This window comes from Silene latifolia, chromosome 9, assembly GCF_048544455.1.
Source record: "Silene latifolia isolate original U9 population chromosome 9, ASM4854445v1, whole genome shotgun sequence".
Lineage (NCBI taxonomy): Eukaryota > Viridiplantae > Streptophyta > Magnoliopsida > Caryophyllales > Caryophyllaceae > Silene > Silene latifolia.
Genome location: NC_133534.1, coordinates 86,895,385 through 86,905,724, shown reverse-complemented (window position 1 = coordinate 86,905,724; position 10,340 = coordinate 86,895,385).

The following is a 10,340-nucleotide window of genomic DNA, read 5'->3' as shown; positions in this document are numbered from 1 at the left end:
CGTTTTGTACCAAAAATAAATACCTAAGTTACTACTAACAGAAGTCAGCGGTAAGTAGGGTCGATCTCCACAGGGAGGCTAAGTTGCTATTTATCTGTTTAATTCGGTCTGTAGGGTGTCACAGAATTGGGGGTTTTGAATTGATTGTGAACTAACTAAACTACTGAAACTAAAGGCAAGAGAAGGGAATAAAGGAAATTAAAAATAAGAGAAAGGAAGTATGCTAGGAGTCGGTCTACCGTGGCAGCTATCAGATCTTATACTATCGGGAATACTAAGGCGATTAGACTACTGATAAGAAGAGTTATGGTCGTCACCTTTCGGTCCTTAAACCGCCCTAGAGCGTAAACAGCTTAACTTACGCCCTCACTGCAATACCCTATTGTAATTAAGCAAGACTTCCCTTCCAATCTTTCGATCTAGGTCGGGGTTAACTAAATTTATGGTCTCCTGCATGCATTCATTCGACTGGATAACAATTAAATTGCCTAATACAATTCCTATCGCAAGACTAATCTATATAAGTCAATTAAAACATCGCTACCACGGCTTCCCTAATCCTAACATACTACGGGGATTTAGCTAGACATGGAATAAATAAGAACAATAAATAAAGAAGGAGAGGGAACAATAAACATTGAATAAAAAGAGAGAAAGGAGAGAAGAAATTACTGATATAAATGATCCGGAAAATAAGAGCAAAGTAACAGTAACAAGCAGCAGAGTATTAAGAGTTATTAGAGAGGAGAAGCCCCTCATTATGTCGTCCTAATATCTTATTTATAAGAAAAATAAGATTTATTAACCTAATTGCGGAAAATAAAGCTTAAAAGCCCAAATTTCCACAAGGATTGTTGCTCGATCGAACACTTAAGGCTCTTGATCGAGTGATATTCATTAGCATTCCTCTCGATCGAGAACTTCTTCCCCTTTAATCACTCGATCGAGAAGAAGTACCTCTCGATCGAGCAAATGGGCTCTCGATCGAACAGAAATAGTTCTCGATCGAGCACTTCTCAGCGCGTAATTCCTGCTTCGCGCACTGAACTTCAAACGGCTGTCATTCCTTCGTTACTTGGACAAATAGGGCGTGGTTGGTGGCGTTGGAAAGCTAAGAGGATAAGCTTTCACCTACAACTGGAATCACCGTAATAACTGTTGTAGAACTCGAGATATGGCTCTTACAAGCAGGAACTAGCAAATTGAAACACTCTCTTGGCTCGCCTAACTTCCTTACTCCAATGCGCATCTCAAAATAGCTTCATTCCCGCTCCAAATTCACTCTTCCTCCAAATGCAACCTAAAAGGATGGTAAAAGGCTTGATTTCACTACTTTTGGGTTCATTCCTGCAAATAAGACAAAACAAACCAAAGTAGCATATTCGGGGCATTTCGTAGCATAAAACCACGATAAAAGCATAGAAATACGTGCATAAAATAGGCTAATAAGACTATATAAAATGCACGTATCAAATCTCCCCAAACCAAACCTTTACTCGTCCCCGAGTAAACTAAAATGCAACTAAAGGAACGGAAAAAGATAACTCAGAGCTAGCTACAAATGCCCACTTAAGCCAATTTAATGCAAACAAACTAACACTTATAGCAAACAGTCAAATGCAAACGAGTTATAGGATATTTATAAATAAAGCTGAACCGTCGACCTTGCAAGACCTTTAACAATGGACTCTCACGGGTCACTCTTCTCTCATGAAGCAAAGGGTAAGCAAATGAATGTAAGAGAGAAGAAGAAAAATAGTCGCTCACCTAGACTACGACCCACATAAACATGCATGCAACTAATATGATAGACAATTCTAGCTACCGTAAACACATTCCAACCAAACAAGGTCCTGTCACAGCCGAGGGCTTACAAAAATATGGTAAAGTGAGGCAATGGGTAAGAAAAGGCAAAACAATTATGGGAATGTGGAGGTATAGGTGATCAAGCTAGTACCTAAACAGAACCATATATCATCCATTTCCAACTCAATTATGAAATAAACACATGCCCTTACTTGGCATAAAATCTCACCAAACCAAACCAGAAAAACTCCTCAAATGATATAAGATAGAACATAGGAGCAGAAACCGTCAACAAACAACATATTTTTTTTTTCTTTCTTTTTCTTTTTCTATTTTTTTCGGTTTCTTTCTCTTTTTTTTTCGAATTTTTTCTCTTTTTCATTTTCCAATTCCTTTTTCAACTTTTTTTTTTCTTTTTCACGTCTTTTTCATCATCCTCCTTTTCTTCATAAGTTACCAACTCCGAATCAACAGAATATGCGCCAAAATTTGATGCAATAGAGAATATACCGCAAAACAATCTAAACTAGCTTGACAAGGCAGGCTAAATTTGGATGTAGCTAAGGGGCAACTGGCAAATTTGGCTAATGTGGAGTTAAATGGGTAAAAATGAAAGAAAGGGAAAATGTAAGCACCTCCCTGCATGTGACACCAACCACTATCCCGAATGTATGACGGCAAAAAGCAATTGAATTTCATATACGTGCAAATTGATGAACATGTTATGCAAGGAGTAACTACTCACAATCCTACATGAAACTGGTCATAAATGACACCAGCTTATAAGGCTCTAAATCTTAGAAATTATAAGTAGGTTGCCAAAAATTCAGGTCAAGTCTATTCGTTCAGCTAAATTAAACATTAACTCGTAGATATGCAAAGAGACAAAGCTAATAAGATAATTAATTCAATGCAAGGCCTAAGCAAAAAGACAAACACAGTGCAATTTCATCATTGAAATCTACCGTTCCGACTCAACCTATATGCTAAAATAAACGTGATTTTTTTTGAATTTTTTGACAATTTTTCAAATTTTTATTGAATTTTTTGAATTTTAACAAAAATAAACAACAATGCAAACATAAATTAAATGTGATAACTGAAATGCAATAAAAAACAATATGCAGACACAGATATGGATGCAAAACCTCCCCAAACCAAACCGTACAATGCCCCCATTGTACCAAAACATGGAAAGGAGACGCAAACTAAAAGAGAAAAAGAAGTAAAAGCAGAAAAACTCACAAAATGCGCGAATAAGGGGACCTCCCCAAACCGACCATGAAATGGGAGGTTAATAAGGGCCCGGAAAACCGTCTCAGGAAGCTAATCCAAGTCAATACGTGAATGGCATGCAAAAACTGCTCGATCGACTGGAATAGTGGTCGATCGAGTGGTTCTCTAATCTGCAGGTGGTCGATCGAGTACAATTGCCACTCGATCGAGTGAATTCAATAGCAAAAGTGCTTGATCGAGTAGAATGACTACTTGATCGAGTGATCCTCGGTGTAATTCTTGCAAAACGCAATAAAAACAGCCCGCAACTAACCAAAACAAGCTTAACTGAGACCGTCTATGGTATAAGAACCATTTATTACGACTGAAATTGAATAGAAAGCAAAATAAGATCGCCGGGTTGCCTCCCGGGTAGCGCTAGCTTCAGTCAGGTCCCAGCTCGACCTTCTTTTTCTTCGAACCTCTCTAATTAAATACAATCAAAACAGCTCAAAGCGCGCAGCAACCTGACAAATTGCTGCGCATGTGCTACACAACAGCATAAGTAGCACCAAAGTGGAATAGCAAAATAGGAAATAAAAATGTTTAACTTTTTAAGCCGAACAAATTTCCTATGAGCGCTCCTAAATTTATCCACAAAATAAAGGAGCGCTGGAGCAATTGTCAATATATAAGGGTCCCGATTCAGATTAGCAAACTTGAAATGATAAGGACGGTGAAAATTCGTTAAATTATGCGTCCACATATGAGAGGGTGTAGCATTAAAAGAAGGAGCACAAATTAAACGAGGCAATATACTGTTAAAACAAACAATAATGAAATTATCGCTTACTACCTCGGGTTGGTCGCTCTCAACGACGGAATCACTGACAAAGGAATGGATTACCTCATCCGTGCTAGGAGCAATTACCGTCTCAGCTGCTTCTTCATCAGCCACCTCAGTGGAATCCATCCCGTAAATCGCAGCTTCAAGTGTATCCGCCTCTGCTGTGAATAAGGGAGGTTCACCGTAACCTTCATCATCGTCAAACTCGTCATCCAAAATGAACCCAAGTGACGAATTTAAGCTCCCAATGGCCAACTCAGTCGATCGAGCAGAGTAATCACTCGATCGACCACTTTCCTCCCGCATCTCACTCGATCGAGTAACAAAATCACTCGATCGAGAACTATCCTCCTGCATGTCACTCGATCGAGAAGAGATATTACTCGATCGAGGACTTTCTTCCGTCAAATGCGCGATATCCTCGCATACACTTTGGAAATACGCTAGAAAGTCGTCATCCGAAATATAGAAATCATTTTCAAAGATTGGGCAACGCGGGTTCTTCATGGGAAAAACCGCTCTTGGTCAACTACACCTCTTCTGGTTGCCGATCATTCAACCCGGTACTTAACCGAGCAATTTCAGATTGCAACTCAGTGACTTGAGCACCCATATATCTATCATATTCTAGAATTAAGGACTTCAGCTCCGCGATTTCTTTTTTCTGTATATCACGAGGATCTTGTTGCGGTGGCCATTGATGGGGTGGATGTGGCGGCACAACTACAGCCGCATTGTGCTCAAGAAGACCACATCCCCAAGATTTCTTCCTTTCCCAACTAGCGGTTTCTCGGCTTGGGCTTCGAATCGAGCAATTAGTCGGGAGACCGATGTCATCTTGGCAAGAGGGATCGAAGGTACTCAAGCCTTCCCTTCGATAATCTCCCTCGTGCTTCTGTCTAATAAACCTGTGAGCCTATCAAAACAGCACTAAAGAAAAAGATAAGAACAACCTCAAGGTACTTAGTCTTCCCTTGAGGCGAAAGGACAAACAAAATAAAACAGATATAAAGCGTCGCCTCCCCGGCAACGGCGCCAAATTTTGATACGGTCGTTTTGTACCAAAAATAAATACCTAAGTTACTACTAACAGAAGTCAGCGGTAAGTAGGGTCGATCTCCACAGGGAGGCTAAGTTGCTATTTATCTGTTTAATTCGGTCTGTAGGGTGTCACAGAATTGGGGGTTTTGAATTGATTGTGAACTAACTAAACTACTGAAACTAAAGGCAAGAGAAGGGAATAAAGGAAATTAAAAATAAGAGAAAGGAAGTATGCTAGGAGTCGGTCTACCGTGGCAGCTATCAGATCTTATACTATCGGGAATACTAAGGCGATTAGACTATTGATAAGAAGAGCTATGGTCGTCACCTTTCGGTCCTTAAACCGCCCTAGAGCGTAAACAGCTTAACTTACGCCCTCACTGCAATACCCTATTGTAATTAAGCAAGCCATCCCTTCCAATCTTTCGATCTAGGTCGGGGTTAACTAAATTTATGGTCTCCTGCATGCATTCATTCGACCGGATAACAATTAAATTGCCTAATACAATTCCTATCGCAAGACTAATCTATATAAGTCAATTAAAACATCGCTACCACGGCTTCCCTAATCCTAACATACTACGGGGATTTAGCTAGACATGGAATAAATAAGAACAATAAATAAAGAAGGAGAGGGAACAATAAACATTGAATAAAAAGAGAGAAAGGAGAGAAGAAATTACTGATATAAATGATCCGGAAAATAAGAGCAAAGTAACAGTAACAAGCAGCAGAGTATTAAGAGTTATTAGAGAGGAGAAGCCCCTCATTATGTCGTCCTAATATCTTATTTATAAGAAAAATAAGATTTATTAACCTAATTGCGGAAAATAAAGCATAAAAGCCCAGCCCGTCAAGGATTGTTGCTCGATCGAACACTTAAGGCTCTCGATCGAGTGATATTCATTAGCATTCCTCTCGATCGAGAACTTCTTCCCCTTTAATCACTCGATCGAGAAGAAGTAGCTCTCGATCGAGCAAATGGGCTCTCGATCGAACAAAATAGTTCTCGATCGAGCACTTCTCGAAATGTAATTCCTGCTTCGCGCACTGAACTTCAAACGGCTGTCATTCCTTCGTTACTTGGACAAATAGGGCGTGGTTGGTGGCGTTGGAAAGCTAAGAGGATACGCTTTCACCTCCAATTGGAATCACCGTAATAACTGTTGTATAACTCGATATATGGCTCTTACAAGCAGGAACTAGCAAATTGAAACACTCTCTTGGCTCGCCTAACTTCCTTACTCCAATGCGCATCTCAAAATAGCTTCATTCCCGCTCCAAATTCACTCTTCCTCCAAATGCATGCTAAAAGGATGGTAAAAGGCTTGATTTCACCACTTTTGGGTTCATTCCTGCAAATAAGACAAAACAAACCAAAGTAGCATATTCGGGGCATTTCGTAGCATAAAACCACGATAAAAGCATAGAAATACGTGCATAAAATAGGCTAATAAGACTATATAAAATGCACGTATCACCAATGAAAGACACATGGACTAAGGCACAATTAGCTATGGCTTATCGGAAGAATGTGCTAAAGTTACATGGAGTCCCTAAGGATATAGTATATGACAGAGATGCGAGATTTATCTCAAGGTTTTGGAAAGAGTTGCAAGAATCTTTGGGAACAACTTTGAAGATGAGTACGACATTTCATTCTGCGACAGACGGTCAGACTGAGAGAATGATCAAGACTCTTGAGGATATGTTGCGAGCTTGTGTGATGGACTTTGGTGGTAGCTGGGAACAGAGGTTGGATTTGATAGAGTTTTCTTACAACAACAGCTATCACACTAGTATTGGTATGGCACCGTTCGAGGCTTTATATAGGAGGAGATGTAGAAGTCCGATTTGTTGGGACGACAGTGCTGAGGCAGTGGTTCTAGGACCAGAGATGGTACATGAGATGGTTAAGCAGATTAAGATGATCAGGGAAAGGATGAGAGCGGCTCAGAATAGGCAAAAGAGTTATGCAGATCTACATCGCCGGGATATAGAGTTTCAGGTTGGGGATAAGGTCCTTCTGAAAGTGTCTCCTATGCGTGGGGTTATGAGATTTGGGAAGAAAGGCAAGCTGAGTCAGAAGTTCATAGAGCCTTATGAGATCTTAGAGCGGGTTGGAGAGGTTGCATATCGTTTGGCTTTACCAGCTGCGTTAGAGAGGGTGCATAATGTGTTTCATGTATCTCAGTTGCGGAAGTATGTGAGTGATCCATCATATGTGTTAGAGGCAGAGAGCTAAGAGCTAGATAATTCTTTGTTATACCTTGAGGTGCCTAAGCAGATTCTTGACCGAAAGGTTAGGAAGACTACGAGTGGTGAGATAGTTTTGCTTAAAATCCTTTGGTCTAACCACGAGTCTTAGGAAGCTACATGGGAGGCAAAGGAGGCCATGAGAGAGCGTTACCCTTTCCTTTTTGATCAGGTATGTATGGTTACGAGGACGTAACCTTGTTTCTTTTAGGGGGCTAGGAGATGATCGCGAAGAGTTTTAAGAGCTTTTATACCTTTTTATGTTGTGTCGGTATGTTTGTTGTTCTTGAGTCGGGTTGAGTTTGGGTTAGTAACATGTTTTATGTTGAGTTTAGTTTTGGTTGTTGAGTCGGGAGGGTAGTAGTGTGTGTCTTTGTTTTGTTGTGGTTTGAACTTCGGGGACGAAGTTATTTTTAAGGAAGGAAGACTGTAATACTACGGTTTTATGAGCCTCTAGGTACTCTATCGAGTGGGCCTTACTCTGTCGAGTAAGGGTGTTTTACGATTTAAAACAGTTTCTGACATGTTGGGTACTCGATCGAGTAACCTTGATACTCGATCGAGTAGGCGGAACTCGATCGAGTATGTCAGCTACTCGATCGAGTAGCCGGTTTACGGGGGGATGATTTGTCGGGTTTTGTTAATAATGCTATTTAATATATAAACCTTCCGTCACTTTCTTAATACACTTTTACAAACCTAATTACTTTCAAAAGAGAAAACAATCTACGTTCTTCGCATCAATCGCATTATTGGCAAATCACGGAGCTTGGAAGGTCGGAATTCACCTTTCTTTACACCTTTGTGATCCTTGCGTCAAGGGTAAGATCTACGTACTATTTTTATGGTATTTCGTTAAAGTTAGTTAAACCCTAATTTGGGGATTTGGGGGTTTTGTTGTGTTTCTTGATTGGTAGTAATTGTATGATTGTATGTTAGGAGGGGGATTCGTAGAAGAAGTCTTTTGATAACAGCTGTTGAGATCGTCTGACTGTGTTGCTTTCCAGGTAGGGTTTCCCTACTCAGTATTAGTCCCATAATGTGTTAGTGGTGATTTTTGTTTGTTGATTGTTATCATACGAGTATTGTGACGGTTGTTGGTGTTGATTGTTGTTCAGTAGTTGTGATTGTTTGTATCTGTCTGTGTTCTTCGGGGCGCATCCCTGGCTGAGTGGAGTCACTTGCGGGAGTGGCTTCACGCCTATTATTCGCCTTCTGTGGAACCCGCCACAGAAGGGATGTGCACATTAATGAATTTGGGTTTATCGCTCGACGGAGATGAGCGGAGATTAGGTGGGAACGGCTGCGGTCCCCCACTGGCGGCGTGGAGTGACCTGTTGCGATGGGCACTCTGGCAGGGCTACACACTTTAGTGTGTAGTCACTATTGTGGAGTTGGTGATGGAGTTCGGAGTATATCTGTGATGTTTGAGCTATGTTGATTGTTGTGCTGTTAGATTATATAAGTTGTGTGATTAGTACTGACCCCGTTTATTGTTTTAAAAAACTGTGGTGATCCATTCGGGGATGGTGAGCAGTTGTTGAGCAGGTATGAGTCGAGTTACATGGGATAGGTGGGATGTGCCACTTTCAGATGATAGAGTCTTCCGCTGTAGCCTGAGTAGCTTATTAGACATTTCATTTAGTTGAGTAGACAGTTGGTTTTGAGAACATGTAACCATATTTTGGTACTTGGTTTTGGATTGTATCTTATTCACTAAACTTATACTATTTAAATGTTGTTTCTTTATTGTCTTATGATTATCATTGCCCCGGGGAACCGAGATGGTAACATCTTTATACCTGAGTGGTCCTGGTAAGGCACTTGGAGTATGGGGGTGTTACAATTTGTTTCCAAATCCGTGTCATTCCTAAACTCCTCCATATGTTTAGTATAAATAGAGGCCTTCGGCCTCCATATTTGGCACGCGAGTGTTCCGCCCCTTCTTTCTCTCTCTTTGCATTCTAGACCACCCTATTGCTTTTGACGCCTATGTGCTTGATCAATCGACCATGTAAGCTCAGACCATTCTGAGTCCCAGTCACATTGCATATACCGACCAATTTGACCAACTCTGTTTAATCAACCTAAATAATTTACCTAAATCCTTTAACGAGGGAGCTTTCCACGCATATTCGAGTCGAAAATCAATAATCCATCCTAAATCTACCAACGAACGATAGCATTATTACGGTTCTGACTTCACAGCCAGAGCCCAAACAGACGCAGGAAGTGCTGCGCCTCTTTCAGAGGACGCAGCAGATGCTACTCCTGTTTTGGGCTGGTTTCTGTCCCTGAACTCTTTCTCGCTTTGACGTAGCTCTTAATTACGGCTTAAATCGACTATTAATCGTATTATCACCTCTAATCAGACGTATTTTCATATTTTCATTCTGATTTTATTTTCCTTTTATTTTCCACTTCGAAATCCCGTCTTCGAGCGTGCTTTTGACGTAGATCAGATAAAGCCTTGTAATATTTGTAATTTTAGTAATTTTAATTCATTTATCGTTATTATTATTATGTATGATTTAATTGTATGACATTCACAAGTAATTAATCTAACTTCCAACTTAGTACAAATTGTTTGCTAAATCGCGTGTTCACCGACATAACTAATTTCACTTGCTAGGATTAGTCTATGTTTGTTGCATTGCATGCGTTACATCGACGACATATCAAATATGAACGATTTCCCTAATCATTAGCAGAGGCCACTATCGAGGCGGGCAGGATTAGGTGTTCGATTAAAGAGCTTCCTAATACTTACCTTCACCCTTTACTCCAGTTATCTCTGGACGTCCGTGTCCATTGGCATCTCGAGAGTTATTCTAGACATAGAATGCTAAGGGTAACGAGTTCTTAGTGTTCATCTCACTACTGTGTGTCTTGACATGGCACGAGGTATTCGAACGGTTTTCAATTTTTCCACAATAAATTGGTGGCGACTCAACAAATGCAATATTATTCAACCTTTCACCGGTTTCAATGCCTCATCGATCGGCAACGGCCCATGACGTGTTTGGAAAACGAAGGTTTCGCGGGAGAAGTGCCGCCGCCTCGAAACCAACGCGCGGGTGTGCGCAGCGCGGGTGGCCCTTGTCCACAGTTGTAAAGAGGACATAGAAACTAATCATACAAAATGTAACTTGCACACCAATCTAAGCAGCAAGCT